The following is a 15563-nucleotide window of genomic DNA, read 5'->3' as shown; positions in this document are numbered from 1 at the left end:
TGGAGAAAAATGTAGAACACAATTCTAATTCAAAGAAAAAAGACCAGATTTACTGGCCTAACAGAGATTGTAGAAACCCTGAAAGTATAGCCCCTGGACACCCTTTTAGCTCAGTAATGAAGTCATTCCTGAGTTTTACCCTTCAGTCAATGGTCAGAAAGGCCCATAAAACAAAACAAGACTAAAAGGGTACACCAGCCCAGGGGCAAGGACTAGAAGGCAGGAGAGGACAGGAAAACTGGTAATAGGGAACCCAAGGTCAAGAAGGAGAGTGTTGACATGTTGTGGGGTTGTTAACCAATGTCACAAAACAATATGTATACTAATTGTTTAGTGCGATGCTAGTTTGTTCTGTAAACCTCCATCTAAAGTATAATAATAAAAATAAATATTTTAGTTTGGAAAGAACAAATCACGTTCAAAGTCAGAGAGTCTTTCTACCAGGTTAAGTACTCAATGACATTAGGTAGATACTTTTAAAGAAATGCATAGTCAGGTTGTAGCAATTATCTTTGCATGTAGGAATATGCTTGTAACAAATACAAGGAAATTCTTTATGTGGTAATTCTTAGATGTAATGAAGTTCTAAGCACACAGGCATTGATCATAGAAAAACATTGCATATCCAATTAAAAACATGCTAAACAATGTGCTATGCTCATTATCTTGCTGAGAAAAATGGAATCCAGAAAGCTGTTATTTCAGTTCTAAGAGGTTATTTTTGTTGTTGTTGTCTAATCGAGTACTAATGAGGAGAGATGCACCTTGTAACAGGAGAGCCAATTTATCTGACACCAAGACTGCACAGGCAGTTAGCCTTGGATGATTATTCTTAGAATCAGGTTAGCCTATTTCCAATTAAACCATATTTCCTGTTGTTAAAGTGGTTACAATAGGCACAAATGTAAAGAGAAGAAGAAAATAACTCTTCCCCACCCCTTCCTGTCTACTCAGTACATCACCAATTTAAACTTTCTAATATACTAATTAGTTCATATGAATCAGATGAGAATCTTTTGGTAGAAAGCAACAGAAATCTCAATCCAGAAGAAAAAAAAATCAACCAAAAAGAAAGTTTATTATTTCATTAGTTGTGTACCCTATTGTGTACCCTATAGCTGATACTACCAGGATTTATTGCTAGCTCTGCTTCCTTTGCATTGGCCACGTTTTTAGACAGGCTTTCTACTGGTGCTTACTCAGGTCAACCGACAAGAAAGAGCTTCTCTTTATGTGAGTAGAGCAGACACATTGTTCTCACTGGCTGACACTGAGTCATGGACCATCCCTGAAGCAATCACTGTGTCCAGGGAAATAGAATTGGTTTAGGCCTGTGGCACATGCCTGTCTCTAAAGATATGGGAGCAGGGAGTTGTAGGCTGTATTCAGGAAGGGTAGATACCTGAACAAAATTTAGGGGACTCTTAAAAAAAATAAAAATCTAGGCTAAACAGGCTAATTATCTACTACATCCCACTTCTCCAATTAGGTCCATGTTTTCTCATAATATATTTAATGATTATGGGCTGTATATTTTCTTTATCTAGAAGTATAGGGGGCTACTTGGCAATAGAGAACAGAGTTTTTTGTTCATTGGTGTCGAGGGGCAGCCCCAGCAAGGAAAGACCCTCACTGTGCATCCTGGCAGATAATCGAAGAACTGACACGTAGCCCTTTCCAGATTCACACGTTTATTCAGGGAAACTTATTGACACGGGCAAGCAGCTGCTCTCCAGTGGCGGCCGGCTGGAGTATTTTCCGCAACCACCTAGCAAGGGATCCAAGCTTATATACCATTCTAGATGGGACCAAGGCTCATTGTTTTCTCCCATGTCCTTGGGCGGTCAGTGTTCCCAGGGACCCCACGTCCAGGCCCAGATGTTTTCCTTCTTGTTGCTAAGGCACTCCTCAGCCTTGGCCGCTGGCCCAGTCATGCCACTCCCAGCCTGGTACCTTAGTCCAAATCCACACTGAATTCACCCCCAGCATGCTTTGGGGAAGAGCAAAGCTGATTACATTAGGAGGGGATCCATATAACTGAATAGCATTACCCTACAGCCCACCCCTTCATACCCTCTTAATGTCCTTACAATCTTATCGCCCCCTCTTCCACAATAGCCCTCAAACTTGGTATGCGGAGGAGCACTGCAAAACCAGACCACATACTCAGTATTACCAGCAACACAGGAAAAGACAGTAATAAGAGTCCCAATATCATCCAGAAGCCTGTCCGCCAGGTGGGTGGGAGGGATTGCAGCCAGCTAGAGATAGGGTCAGCGGTGCCATGTTTGATAGCAGTGATGTGTTGCTGCAAGTCCTGCATAGCCAAAGACACATTTTTAGAGGCATCTGGGCTATACATGCAACATTCAGTTTTTATCATGGCACAGGTGCCACCCTGGGTGCCAGTCAGGATGTTAAGGGCCATCCTACTCTGAAGGACGACCTTCTGTATTTGTTGAGTCTCCACATTCAGAAGAGCGTTAGCCCACCTGGCGTTGTGAAGTGCAGCCGTGGTGTGTCTGGCTAGCACCTCTACCTGCCACTCCACAGCTATAGTGGTGGCCTGGGACAAGAACAGGGACAAGGGGCAAAACTACCATGATGTGTGCTGGTATCAGTGCTGGGCTGTTACAGTTTGCCAATTGCTGGGAACACTGGGGAGGGTGGTGTAAATATTAGCAGCTATGTACAACTGCCCCCAGGTGCAGCGCTCCACCCAGTTGTAGGGCAGTTACAGCCACCCATGCAAGCCACATGTCCAAAGCCACCCCTTGGGCGATGGGTATGCCCCTGCCCACAGGCTTTGCTTTTGCTTCCTTATCCAACTGTTGGCAACAACTAACAGGGTTCTAGCACACTGTTGTCAGGGGTCCAAATCATCACTGAGGGGACAAGAGGTATTAGTCCTGCTCTGGTGCTCCCAGTAAAAGGCAACTTGGCCCTTTATGAGAACTTGCTTCCACTTGCAGTTGGGCATTATACACTGCACATGACTTTCTCCAACATGCTGTACCTCTCTTTTGCTGCTCGCCACAACTGGGACCAGATTCCCAGTGGCACTCTCTTGTTGCTTTGCCATTGCCACAGGCCCTACCTGTACCCCTCAGGGTAACAGGCCATGTCCAATTCGCACGGCTGACCTTGTATTAACACTCCTAAAGCCTATATTTGTTTTATAGCTACCTTCACCTGCTGGAAGGCCTCCTCTTCCTTTGTCTCTCAGTCCCACACTGCTCCTTTTTTCACATTCTCTGTCTCTCTCACACCCTCACTGTCTAGATCTCTCCCCAGTTTTACCTGTCTCTCTCTCACTCCCTCACTGTCTAGATCTCTCCCCAGTTTTACCTGTCTCTCTCTCACTCATTCATTCTCTTCCCCTCTAGCTGCCCATATCACTTTCTCATCCAATCTTTTCGTTTCTCTCTCCTTCAGTCTCACTTCTTTTTTCACTAACCTATACTGGGGCCATAGGGTTTGGGCTAAATGGAGTATGAAGGGGTGTTAGTACTCTAGGAGCTCCTCAATTGCCCCCTCAATTGCGCGGGGGTAGTCTTGGACTTTATCACCACTTCAGGCATCACTTGCGTCTTACCCGACCACATAACACCCAAGTGCTTGACTGACAAACCAGGCTGCTGCATTTTTCCCTCGTTCACTGCCCATCCCCACGACTGGAGGTGCATGACTGCCTCACCAGCTACAGTCTGCAAAGAAGCGAATGAGTCAGAGGTCAGCATGACATCATCAATATAGTGGAATACGGCCACCTCAGCAGGGGGAATCCACAGCTTGAGGTCAGTGGCAACCATGCCACGGCATATGGTGGGACTATACTGGTACCCTTGTGCGAGTACGGTTAAAGTCCACTGCCTCACCTCCCGACTGAAGGCAAACTGGTCCTGGCTGTCTGAGTGTAGAGGGATGCTAAAGAAAGCATTAGTCAAGTTGAGCACAAAGTGGTAAGTGCCCAATGCCTCCCCCATTTGCCCTATCATCTGTGCGATGTTGGGTACAGCTGCAAACAAGCGAGAGTCACCTTATTCAATTCCCAGTAGTCTACTGTCAGTCTCCAGGAGCCGTCCGGCTTGTGCATTGGCCAGACAGGACTATTAAAGGGGCTCTTAGCTGGTCTCAGAATCCCCGCTGGGTGTAGCTCCTGCACGGCCTCAGTGATTTCTTGGTGCCCACCAGGGAGGTGGTACTGCTTAAGGGCCATGACCTGAGCTGGGGAGTGCAACTGCACAGGGGGCCACTTAGCATTACCTTGTAATACAGTTTTTACGGCTCTCACTTGCAGGTGGAACTCACTGGAGGCCTGCAGCTCCAGCCCCAACAAGATATCTTCCCCCAGAATGTATTTTGGTATCAGGGCTACGTATTCTTTGTGGGCCTTTGGAGGTAGCCTTCTAATCTGCAGCACTAGTTTGATTTGGCACACTCTGACAGCCCCACCCCCGTACCCATCAATAGCTGTTAGTGGCCCTTTAAACCTATCTGGGTTACCATACATCAGGTTGCATTGTGCACCAGTGTCCACCAAAGCAAAGCTTGTTAGTGGAGGTCCAGTATATGATCATTTCAATGTGTGGCCTCCGGTCCCCTGTCACCCAGCAGAGGGCTTCCTGCACCTGCGGCACACCTTGGCCACACCTCTAGTCGAGGAGTCGGGGAGATTTCCACCCTTCGGTTGGGGATCCTTAGGCTTGGCTTCCTCTCATGGGCTCCAATCAGTCCCTTTGTGAAACCTTGATCTTTTCTCAGGAACGATTCTACACCAAAGAAACACATTTTATAGAATAGACAGTTTGAGCAAACATACGGCACAAGTAAGAAATGCTCTGGCAGGGAACTGCTGCATTTAGACCCCAGACTGCTTGTCTGAGATGCATGTTCCAGGCTGGGGTTGTCTTGTGCCCTCCCATCAGCCATTTAAACCTGTCCATTGAAGTGCTAAATTGCCCCTTTGTCTTGGGGTGATAAAGAATGTGAAGAGTTCATTCAAGACCCAGTGGAAGCCTCTGTATAGGATAAAAAGCCCGGATATGATTTACCTGCCAAGAACACCCTGGTCTGTTGGCTTGGGAATCTGTCCTTGAACAGGTTTTAGCCTTGGCCAGGGTCTCATAGGTGGGTCAGCTTTCTCGTGCTGTCCAGCGTTTTCCGATGCCAGTGGCAGTCCATGTGTGTAGGCCCGGTCTAGGATGGTGTGTGAATCTCCATGGACGGTCCTCTCTTAAACCCAGAAGGTGGTCAGTTGCACACCTCTTTGCTCTGGAACAGACAATGCTTCAGCCTCTGCAGTCAGCTGGCTAAGACTGGTCTGTTCGTTGGCTGTTTTCCACTCCCAACATAGGGGCTTTCCTGATGACTATCCACACAAGTAATAGAAGCCTCTCAGGAGCAGAACTGAGCAGTGTCTCAATGACAGTGACTTCAGACCCAAAGTATACCTCATGGAACTTTAATTGCAACACAAGGCCTTTGCTCCTCACTGGTGACAGAGAAATTAGGCTTAATCCTCGATCTTAATTATTTCTGAAAGAAGATCTGGGAAAAGCTGGCAGAGCCCTCACTCATTTGTAGGGCCAGGCCTCCACCACACCAAGTGCAAGCATAGGTCCAGCCCAGTTGCCTGGTAACCTGCAGGTGGGCCCCCCTCTTTTAGGTTTCCCCTTACCATTGCAGCTGTGGCTAGGTTGCTGTTCAGTTATCTTGGCTGGGCAGGTGTTAGGGAATTCTGAGGTCTCTTCAAGGTGGCTCAACACAAGCTGTCTTGAAGGGCTTTGTACTCCTTTTTTCCTTTTTTCCCTGCTGTTTTAACTCTTGCTGTGCACTGGGTGTTACAGGGTGTTCTCAGACCCAGGGACCTGTTTAGCCTCTCCAACTACCTCCAGTCCCATGCTTTACTGACCGAGCGAGTCGGGCTTCGCTCGCCAACCTGGGATCTTTCCCACAGAAAAGCATTAGGGCCAGACCTCCCCACATAGAGGTCACTGGCCACCCGGGATGTCCCCTGCAGACCTCTCTTGCTTTTGCAAAGGGGGCACTAATGTTTCAGCGGAGGGCGACTATGTTGCACGCAAATCCTCCAGTCGCAGCTCAGCTTCCAGCTGCCTAACTAGCGCCCTGGTGGCTGGCTCCGCATCGGACGCCCCATCTCAATGCTGCCAGTAGAAGCCACCCCACACAAGCCGCCTCAGCACGGCAATCTGGCTTTTGCTTTGGGGCCTCGCATGAATATCGCCATGCCCACAACAGTGGCCACGCAACTCCCACAACCAAAACACGAACAGCCTTCTTTCCTTTCTCAGCATGCAAAGACTCTAGTAACTGCAACAATCCCTGTGGCTTCTTCGGGGCGTCCCCGTACTCACGCAGAGGTCCCCAGGCATCAACAGCCTGGGCTGGTAGTCCCAGGGCATGCGTCCCTGTCCACTCTGGGATTTCCCCCAGCGGAGCCCGCTTTTCCCCACGCACCTGGAGAGGCATGGTGTGCCCTTCGGATTTCTACCGACTACGCCACTTGCCAAGGGACAGCCCCAGCAAGGAAAGAGCCTCGCTGTGCGTCCTGGCAGATAATCCGAAGAACCGACACATAGCCCTTTCCAGATTCATAGGTTTATTCAGGGAAACTTACTGACACGGGCAAGCAGCTGCTCTCCAGTGGCGGCCGGCTGAGTATTTTCCGCAACTACCTAGCAAGGGATCCAAGCTTATATACCGTTCTAGTTGGGACCAAGGCTCACTGTTTTCTCCCCCATCCTTGGGCAGTCAGTGTTCCCAGGGACTCCATGTCCAGGCCCAGATGTTTTCCTTCTTGATGCTAAGGCATTTCTCAGCCTTGGCCTCTGGCCCAGTCATGCCACTCCCGGCCTTGTACCTTAGCCCAAGTCCATCCTGAATTCATCCCCAGCATGCTTCGGGAAGAGCAAAGCTCATTCCATTAGGAGGGGATGCATATAACTGAATAGCATTACCCTACAGTTGGGTAGGTGGGTGGGTGGTTGGCTAAAGAAACTGCACGCCACTTTACCAGTAGGTGACCACAAGGACTCAATTTGCAACAGATTTTCTTAATTCGGGGAGGAGTTGAGGGTTCACTTTTATCATGCAAATAAAAGAAGTAGGGACCCATTGCCTTCAGGAAAGGATGGGTGTATCAGGATAACATTTGGCTTGACAAGGTTTGTCTTGTGTCTTTTTTCTGTGCAAACTTGAAGAGTCCAGTAAATTTGGATTAAGTCAAAGAAGAGTTTTAGGAGGACATAGAATCTGACCCTATTCCATTTTAGTCCACCTTATCAGTACATTTGACAGGTTGAGATGATTTTAAATAAGATCACCTGGGGCCCCAAAGGAGCACTCATCTGAGGGAGGGAGATATTAGACTAGTGAATTCTAGGAAATCATGAAGGAGGGTTCTTTCCATAACAGCCTGCAGCTGGAAGACCTTCTTGACACAACAGGCGTTTTGTAGGAAAAATGGCCTAGGCTCAGAGAGTATTGTTATTGTTGTATGCGTCAAGTTGATTCTGATTTATAGTGACCCCGTAGGACAGATTAGAACTACTCCAAAGATTTTTAAGGGTATAATCTTTATGGAGGAGACCTGGTGGCATAATGGTTAAGAGCTGGGCTGCTAACCAAAAGGTCAGCAATTCAAATCCACCAGTGGCTCCTTAGAAACCCTATGGGGCAGTTATACTCTGACCTATAGAGTGACTATGAGTCGGAAACAACTTGATGGTGTAACGACAACAATCTTTATGGAAGAAGGCTGCCACACAGGGTGGATTAACCAGTAAACAAGGTATACACAGGTTTAATTTGTGCTTACTTACTAATCTGTAGTGAAAAATTTCACAGACGTGGTGAAACTATGTGAAATTGTACTCTATAGATTAGTAAGTAAGCGCAAGTAAGCCTGTGCATACCTTGCTTATTGGGTAATCCATCCCTGACGCCATATCTTTCTCCTGCAGATCAGCTGGTGGGTTCGAACTGCTGACCTTTTGGTTAGCACCTGAATGCTTAACCACTGTGCCACCAGGGCTCCCAGAGAGTATTAGAACAACAGTAATTTTGGAAGCCTAATTGTAGCACCACCTTTGCATCACTGGGGAGGCTTAAAGGACTTAAAGGAATGTGCTGGACTGAATCAGTTAAATGCAGTCGATTTATATGGCAGTGACAGAGGAAATGGTAATTGAATACTGGGGCTAGTACGAGAGTAATTAGACAGCTTGAGTTCCTACTTCCCTCCCTTCTTTCTCTCTTCTTTTCTACCTTCCCATCCTTTCCTGTTTTCCTCCTTTCTTTGTCTCTTTGTAATCTTTCTTTCCTCTCTTCCTCCCTCCCTCCCTTCCTTCCTTTCTCCCTCCTTCTCTTTCTCCCCTTTTCCTTCCGCTCTGTCTCTTCTTCCTTCCTTCTTTCCTTCATTTTTTCCTTCTTTCCTTTTTAATTTTCCAGCTAAAGATAAGTAACTGAGAAACAAAAACGAACCGTTTGGACTGTGGACTGTGTAGATGCCTACAGTTCTTATAGGTTTCAAGAGGTAGCCATTGGAATCCTCTTAGGTCCTGTGGGGGGATTGAATGATTAATTTGAATATAAAAAGATTTATAATCTTAATTGTTCCTTAAGCTGGTAGAAGAGGCCACATTGATTTTACCTAATTTAAAAAAAAAAAAAAAAAAAACCTTAAAGAGCCATTCCTAAGAATTATGTACCTTTTTCTCCTGTTTTCCAGCCTCTGAACCTGATCAGAGATAAGCAAAACTATCTTTAAAAAAAAATGGCCCCCAGACTATCAAATGTGGTCTTGGATAGTAATAATATGCCAAAAGAAAGAATGAAACAGCTGGAAGTGAAGAGGGATAGTTGGTCATCAGTTGAAGCAGAGGAAATAGGGGCAAGAGTCAAGATTGGCACTGCCCCTCCCTGTAGAGGGATTGCTGGCATGGACCTGTCAGACATCTTGGCAGGAAGATCTGGGTTCTCATTCGAGCTCCCTTAGCCTGATGCCATTGAACAGTCAGATCAAATGATTAACTCCCTTCGTTTTCAAATTCCATGCTCATGGAGCAAACTTTTAATTATATTTTGGCTTCCACATAGGGAGAGAATTCACTGAATAGAGGAAATATTCAGCTGGAATCCTTGGTGACAAAGGATGGCCAAATCAAACTGGGCTTTGAAAACATCAACTTTAAAAATTAATAGAAAAAACACGTTAGAAAATGTAAAAGTAAGTGAAGACAGAATCATTCTTAATTCAAACTAAAATGGATTATTGAAGAATGTCAGCTCTTTCATAAAGATAGTTAACACAGTAAAAATTTTGTTTGACTTTTATTCTTCATTATTTTGGAAAGCTGTAATGAAAAGTGCTGGGGATACATCAATGAACATGATAGTCATGTTCTTTGCCTTCATGGAGGTTTTGTTCTATTGGAGGAATATGGATTATATAATGTTGGTTAAATATCTCATTATAATTATTTAGTAACAAAGGTAAGAATGAGAAATAAAAAATGTTATGAAAGCTTGGGTAGGGGTGCCGATCCTAGTCTAAGGAGTCAGGGAAGGCTTCTTTGTGGAAATAACATGTAATCTGGGATACGAAGTCTGAGGAGGGAGGGGAAATTAATAATAGTAGAAGGCAGAGGGGAAGAGTTCTAGGTCGTCAGGTTTTTGGTTACAAATAATAGAAACTAATTGGCTAACAATAGCAGATTAAAAACAAATTCTATTAGGCATGCCACAAAATCAACAGGGAGAATAGGCAAACAGATTAGCAAATGAGAAAGAACCAAAAGATGTAAGACAATGGAAACGCAGTCTAGAACACACCAGGGTAATTGCTTGCTTGGGATGCTGTCATTGGTGCTGTCTCTACTTGATATTTGTGCTGAGCTGTAATTAACCTCTGGCTGTCACTGTGTCTTTGTTTTACTTCCTCATGGTTCAAAGTCCTGGCAGGAGCATCTGATTAGCCAGACATATTAGTCAGCCTCTAAGATGGCCTCTAGCAATGCTTGACCCCTAGTATTCATGCCCTCTCAGGTTGTATTAGGGTTGGTCTGTGTGTCCAACAGAATATAGCAGGAGCGATGGTATGTGACTTCTGAGACTAGCTCATAATAAACAGTGTTGCTTCTGCTTTCACTATCTTGAATCACTTGGTGTAGGGGAGCCAGCCACCCTCAAGAAGAACTATGGAGAGGTCCACATGGTGAGAAACTGAGCCTCCTGCCAACTGCCAGCACAAGCTTGTCACCACGTGAGTGGGCCACCTTGAAAGTGGATCCTCCAGGCCCAGTCAGACCTTTAGATGATGCAGCCTTAGCTGATGTCTTAACTACAAACTCATAAAAGACTCTGGGCCAGAATGACCATGCTTCTGAATTCCTTTCTCACAGAAACTATGTGAGATAATAAATGCTTATTTTCATTTTAAGCTGCTAAGTTTTGGGGTAGTTGGTTATGTAAAAATAGACAACTAATATACATGCCTGATTCTTTCTGGCAGGAAGAGAGGCCTTCTTAATTTGATAAAGAAATTAACTCGAATAGTTCAAAAACTTTTATTTTTTTCTTCAAAATCATTTTATTTAACAAATACTTGCGTTGTTCTAAATACTTTACAAATACTAACCCATTTAATCATCACAGGAGCCCTGTGAGGTACATCCTATTTGTAATCCATTTTGCAAATGATGAAACTGAGGCCCAGGGAGGTTAAGCTACTTGCTAAAAGGCATGCAGCTGGTAAGTTTCGAGTTGGTATTTGAACTCTCTAAACAAGTCCACCATACTGTATCTCAATAAATGCAGGAAAAGGGGATTTTAAAAGTCACACTTCCCTAGAAAATTTTGTTTTTATAAAGTTTATTTTGAGCACTTTTCATTGACAAAGCTTCTAAATGACTTTGGAAAAAAGTTGGTTGAATTATTTTGGTCTCTGTTGGAACTGATTAACTAAAGGATCTATTCTGAATTTCCTGGGCTGTTTGAAAGTTTTTGCTTTGAGCTGGATATTTGCCTGGGATGAACTCTAAGTGGCAGTTCTACTCTCTCCCATAGAGACGCTATGAGTTGGAATTGACTAGATGGCAGTGGGGTTTTTTGGGGGGTTCTGAGCTGTAAGTAATCTCTGACTGTTACTGTGTCCTTGTGTTTCACCCTCTTACATTTCCAAGTCCCTGCAGAAGCATCCAATTGGCCAAGCCTTGGTCGTGTGCCCAATTCCTATCGACAGCTAAATGCAGTTGACTCCCTTGGTTGTGTGGTAGGAAACTTTCAAGCAATACCTTGTATAGAGAGAAAACCCCAGTGCCAGGGCTTCCCCTTTAGTGTTAATGTTACCCAAACATGGTCGAAAATATCCTTAGCCCTTGCCTTGTGCCAAGATACTCAGTATTTTGTTGGTTCCCCAGAATGCATACAATTTTACAAATATCATGAGAAATTGATATTTAACTAAAAATATTGTTCAGAGTCCAGTAGAAACTTAAGAGCATTCTCTTGTAGATAGTCCAGTTGTCCTTCTCAAATTTCCTCCCTCTGCCACTAGCCTCAACTGTCATTGTTATCCTTCCCTCACACTCTCTGTTGTCTTGGCCACTTCAGCTCCATGAAAACTTCACTTAGCAAAGCAAGGTCTATTATTCAGTGGAACAGCAACCATCTACTACAAACTCTACTGCCTACCTTGGTATGGAATTGGGCCTTGTAAAAAAGTAGGGCATAGAGAGGTATATACTCCCTAAAAGTCAAAACAGGCACTCAAACGGATACTTGTAGACCAATGTTCAGAGCAGCATTACTCACAATAGCCAAAAATAACCCAGTTGTTTATCAACAGTTGAATGAATAAATATAATGTGATATAGACATACAATTTGATAGCATTCGGTCATGAAGAGGAATGAAGTTCTTTGATGTGGATGAATTTAGAGAACAGTATGCTAAGTGAAAGAACCCAAACGTCAAAGGACAAATACTGTACGATTCCACTTACATGAAATATCTAGAACAGGCAAGGAGGTTACCAGGAGCTGGTGGTGGGGGTGCGGAGCGGGGAGGGGGAAGATTAGGGAGCTATTGCCTAGAAGGTACAGAATATTTCTGTATGAGGTAATGGAAAGGTTTTGGAAATAGTGGTGATGGTTTTATAACGTTGTGAATGTAATTAATGTCACTGAAATGTACACCTAAAAATGGTTAAAAAGGCACGTTTTATTTTATATATATTTTACCACAATAAAATGAACAACAAAAAAAGAAAGACTAAACAAATAAACAAAAACGTAGAGAATAGAGGATACCTTTGATCAATTTGAGGCTGTCTGCTTTTTTAAAAAGTCACTCAAATTTAGTGAAAAGCAAACATCCGAATAAAAATAGAAAAACAAAAACAACACCTGCACTAGCTAAACAAAATATTTCTGTGACCTGGATTTGGTTGGTTTGCTGCTTCTTCTTCAGTGCCTTACACTCTAACTCTAAGTAACTTTTAAAAATATGAATCCAAGAAATACAAGGCTGTTTCACAGAAGGAATTCTAAGGCTGAAAAATAGAAGCACACAATGGCATCGAAAAAAACCGTTGCTTCCAGTTCTGACTCATGGTGATTCCACATGTGCGAGAGTAGGGTTGTCAGTGGATGATTTCTTGAAAGTAGATTGCCAGCCCTTTCTTCAGAGGTGCCACTGGGTGCACTTGAATCTCCAACCTTTTGGTTGGCAGCCAAGTACATGAAGCATCTGCACCATCCAGGAACTCCATAATGACGTCTAGACACAATGCAATACAGAGTTGTTCAGATACTTCACAGTGATTTCAGGACTTGAGGATAGGAAAGCTGGGTAAGTCCGTACTGAAATCACTACAGTTAATTTTGGCCCAAATCTGAAAATCACTCTCAACTTTGTTTTATAATTACAATAACAGCCACTGAATTCAGTGAATTCTGCCCTGAATTCACCCTGTGACTTTGGGAGACAACTCAGTTGTCTACCCTAGGACTCTGGATGAGGTTCTGGCCTGTTCCAGCTGATAGATAGGCTTGAATTAAAAAGGGAGATATTAGCACAGTTTGGTAGGGACCAGTTATCTTGCTAGTTTTCTACTTTTGCTAATTATGACGTTGCCCTTGTTTAAGTCATTTCAGGGCCAAAATATATCCATTTCACATTCATGTGTAACAAAGCAAGCAAGTCATCTTGGAAAAGGGTGCAAGTGATCTTGTTCTAGTTTTTCTCAAGTAGTAGATTTTCAGGCAGGGCCTTGGCAACATCTCTGCGTGTGGTGCTTTCAGAGAACGCTGTAAGTGAACAGAGTATTAACGCACTTAAAGCTGAACATTGACGATGTGTGATGAACTATCTGCTAGATGTTTATACAATTTATCCTTTTTTTAAATTTATAAACATGACACGTATTTATCTTTTTTTAAGTTTATAAACATGACATATTTATCCTTTTTTAAATTTATAAACACATCATATTGCATGTACTTAGTGCTAATCTATTTTAGACATTCATTTGGTTTGACCTATGACCATAATATATCATGTTCCTTGAGATATTTATCTTGTCATTTGGAAACAAGATTACAATTAATACGACACACCTGACTTTAAATTACTACTTCGACTAGAGATGTGTGAGTCATGAATTAGCTACAGCTTTGAACCCTCTGCTTGTAATTTAAATAACCAGCCTTTAGCGGATGCCTAATTGTGATCCACTAAATAAACCCCAGACTCAAAGAAACACAGACTGTTTTTGATGTTAGACCTACCAGTGACATTTTTCCATTTAATTCAACTAACATCAGGCTAGTGTATCCAAATTCATGTAATCAAAATAAGTACGAGAGAGCATTTGTATATTTACATTAATAATAGAATAAAATCATAGAGTCCATCTAACTAGATGAAAACATTATCTTTTTTTTTTTTTTGCTGCACTCTATTTTTAAGGAGGAAAAATATATGGTATTGAAAAAAGTGAGCTCATGCCAGGGATTTAATCCAAAAGGCATCTTTTAGGAGAGGGTCCTTTAAGAAGCAGCCCAATTTCTTAAGTTTTTCTATACCTCCTTCTCAACATTGACTCTGCTAGACTGTAAAGTCTGAGCATGCTCAGAATAGAAATACTATAAACATTTGTTGAATGATGTCCTTGGTAATGAATGATAACCTTAGTAATATATCCCAGCAAATTCTAAATAATGACTTTAGATTATTCTCACTATCCTCCATTTGCCATGACTGGAAGGACAATGATACATTGTCTACTTATTGAGGTCTTACTATGTGCTAGACACTGTATTAAGGCTTATTATATGCATAAACTCATGTTTTAGGTATTAATTTATATACAATTTAATATATGTCATATATTTACCTGGGGTTGCCATGATTCGGAGTCAACTCAATGGGCAACTAACAACAACATCCTTATATGTAACAGATACTTAATATTATGTATTATGCATATAATTTAATATATATAGAAACTTTTCCAACAAGAGTTTCTTGAAAGTAGGGGTTATGTTTTAAATCTTTTTGGTATTTTCCTCCACATGCTTTGCAAAACTTGATCACATACTTGTCATTCAATAAACACTTATTGGTGAAAATTAAGAAAATTAAAATTTTTTTTGTGTGTGTGTGTGCCTTTGACATTTTATTTCATAGTGTGTTATAGGGCAAATAGTCATATACGGTTATTAGTTGTATAGAGCTAACAGAACTATGAATAACCCAAACCAGTGGCAAGTATAGGCAGTTCCCAGGTTACAAACGAGACCTGTTCCTGTGTCTTAAGTCTTCAAGTTGAATTTGTAGGTAAGTTGGAACAGGTGCATATGGTTCTTATTTAGCTCTACTTTGAACCTGCTGGGCTTTGAGCCGGTTCGTTCTAGTTTGAACCTCTGCTGAGAATCTGCATTTCCACCCCAAATATACTGAATCCCAATCTATATTTAACATGATCCCCAGGTGAATCATGCATTTCCACCCAGATATGCTGAATCAGAATCTATATTTTAACAAGATCCCTGAGGATTCAGCATATCTGGGACGGTAATGCGAACTCTCAGCAGGGGTTTGAACTGCAATGAACTGATTAAAAGCTCTGCTTTAATGCAAGACAAGCCTCGAAGTCTTTTCAATGATTTAAAAACTGCACGTCCAGCAAGTGAAAGTGATTCTGATAAAGAATTTGTTGTGAATAGGAGTTGGTTCAATCGTTTCAAAGTGAGGGCAAATTTACACAACATTGAAGAGCAAGTATAAGTTGTCCATAAATTGGAAGTTCATAACCCAACACTTACTTTAGTTTACAAACCCTAGCTTTTCTTCTAATTTATTAAAATTCTGTAGATTTGCTAGACTCACTGTATTAACAAGTTATGCCTGGTACTACATTGGAAATAGGGAGGAAATAAATAAACTTCTACGCATTTGTAGTCTAATTGAAGAGCCCAGACTAGAATATATGAGAACTACTAAATGCTGAATCACATGTCACTGACTAGAAAATGAGT

At 42.7% G+C, this 15563-nt stretch overlaps 1 long non-coding RNA gene across 1 annotated transcript in view; it reads right to left on the bottom strand.

The window, feature by feature from the left end:
* Positions 1–10851: 10851 nt before the first annotated feature.
* The window catches only part of LOC111749431 (uncharacterized), a 108430-nt gene continuing 103718 nt past the window's right edge, over positions 10852–15563 (bottom strand). The window contains exon 4 of the long non-coding RNA XR_010322274.1: positions 10852–12801. This is a non-coding gene — a long non-coding RNA (uncharacterized LOC111749431). The remainder of the gene's footprint in view (positions 12802–15563) is intronic.

The sequence above is a fragment of the Loxodonta africana genome, chromosome 6 (genome assembly GCF_030014295.1).
Source record: "Loxodonta africana isolate mLoxAfr1 chromosome 6, mLoxAfr1.hap2, whole genome shotgun sequence".
NCBI classification, from domain to species: Eukaryota; Metazoa; Chordata; class Mammalia; order Proboscidea; family Elephantidae; genus Loxodonta; species Loxodonta africana.
Note: the sequence above shows the minus strand (reverse complement) of the source record. Positions and strands in the feature narration are given on the sequence as shown.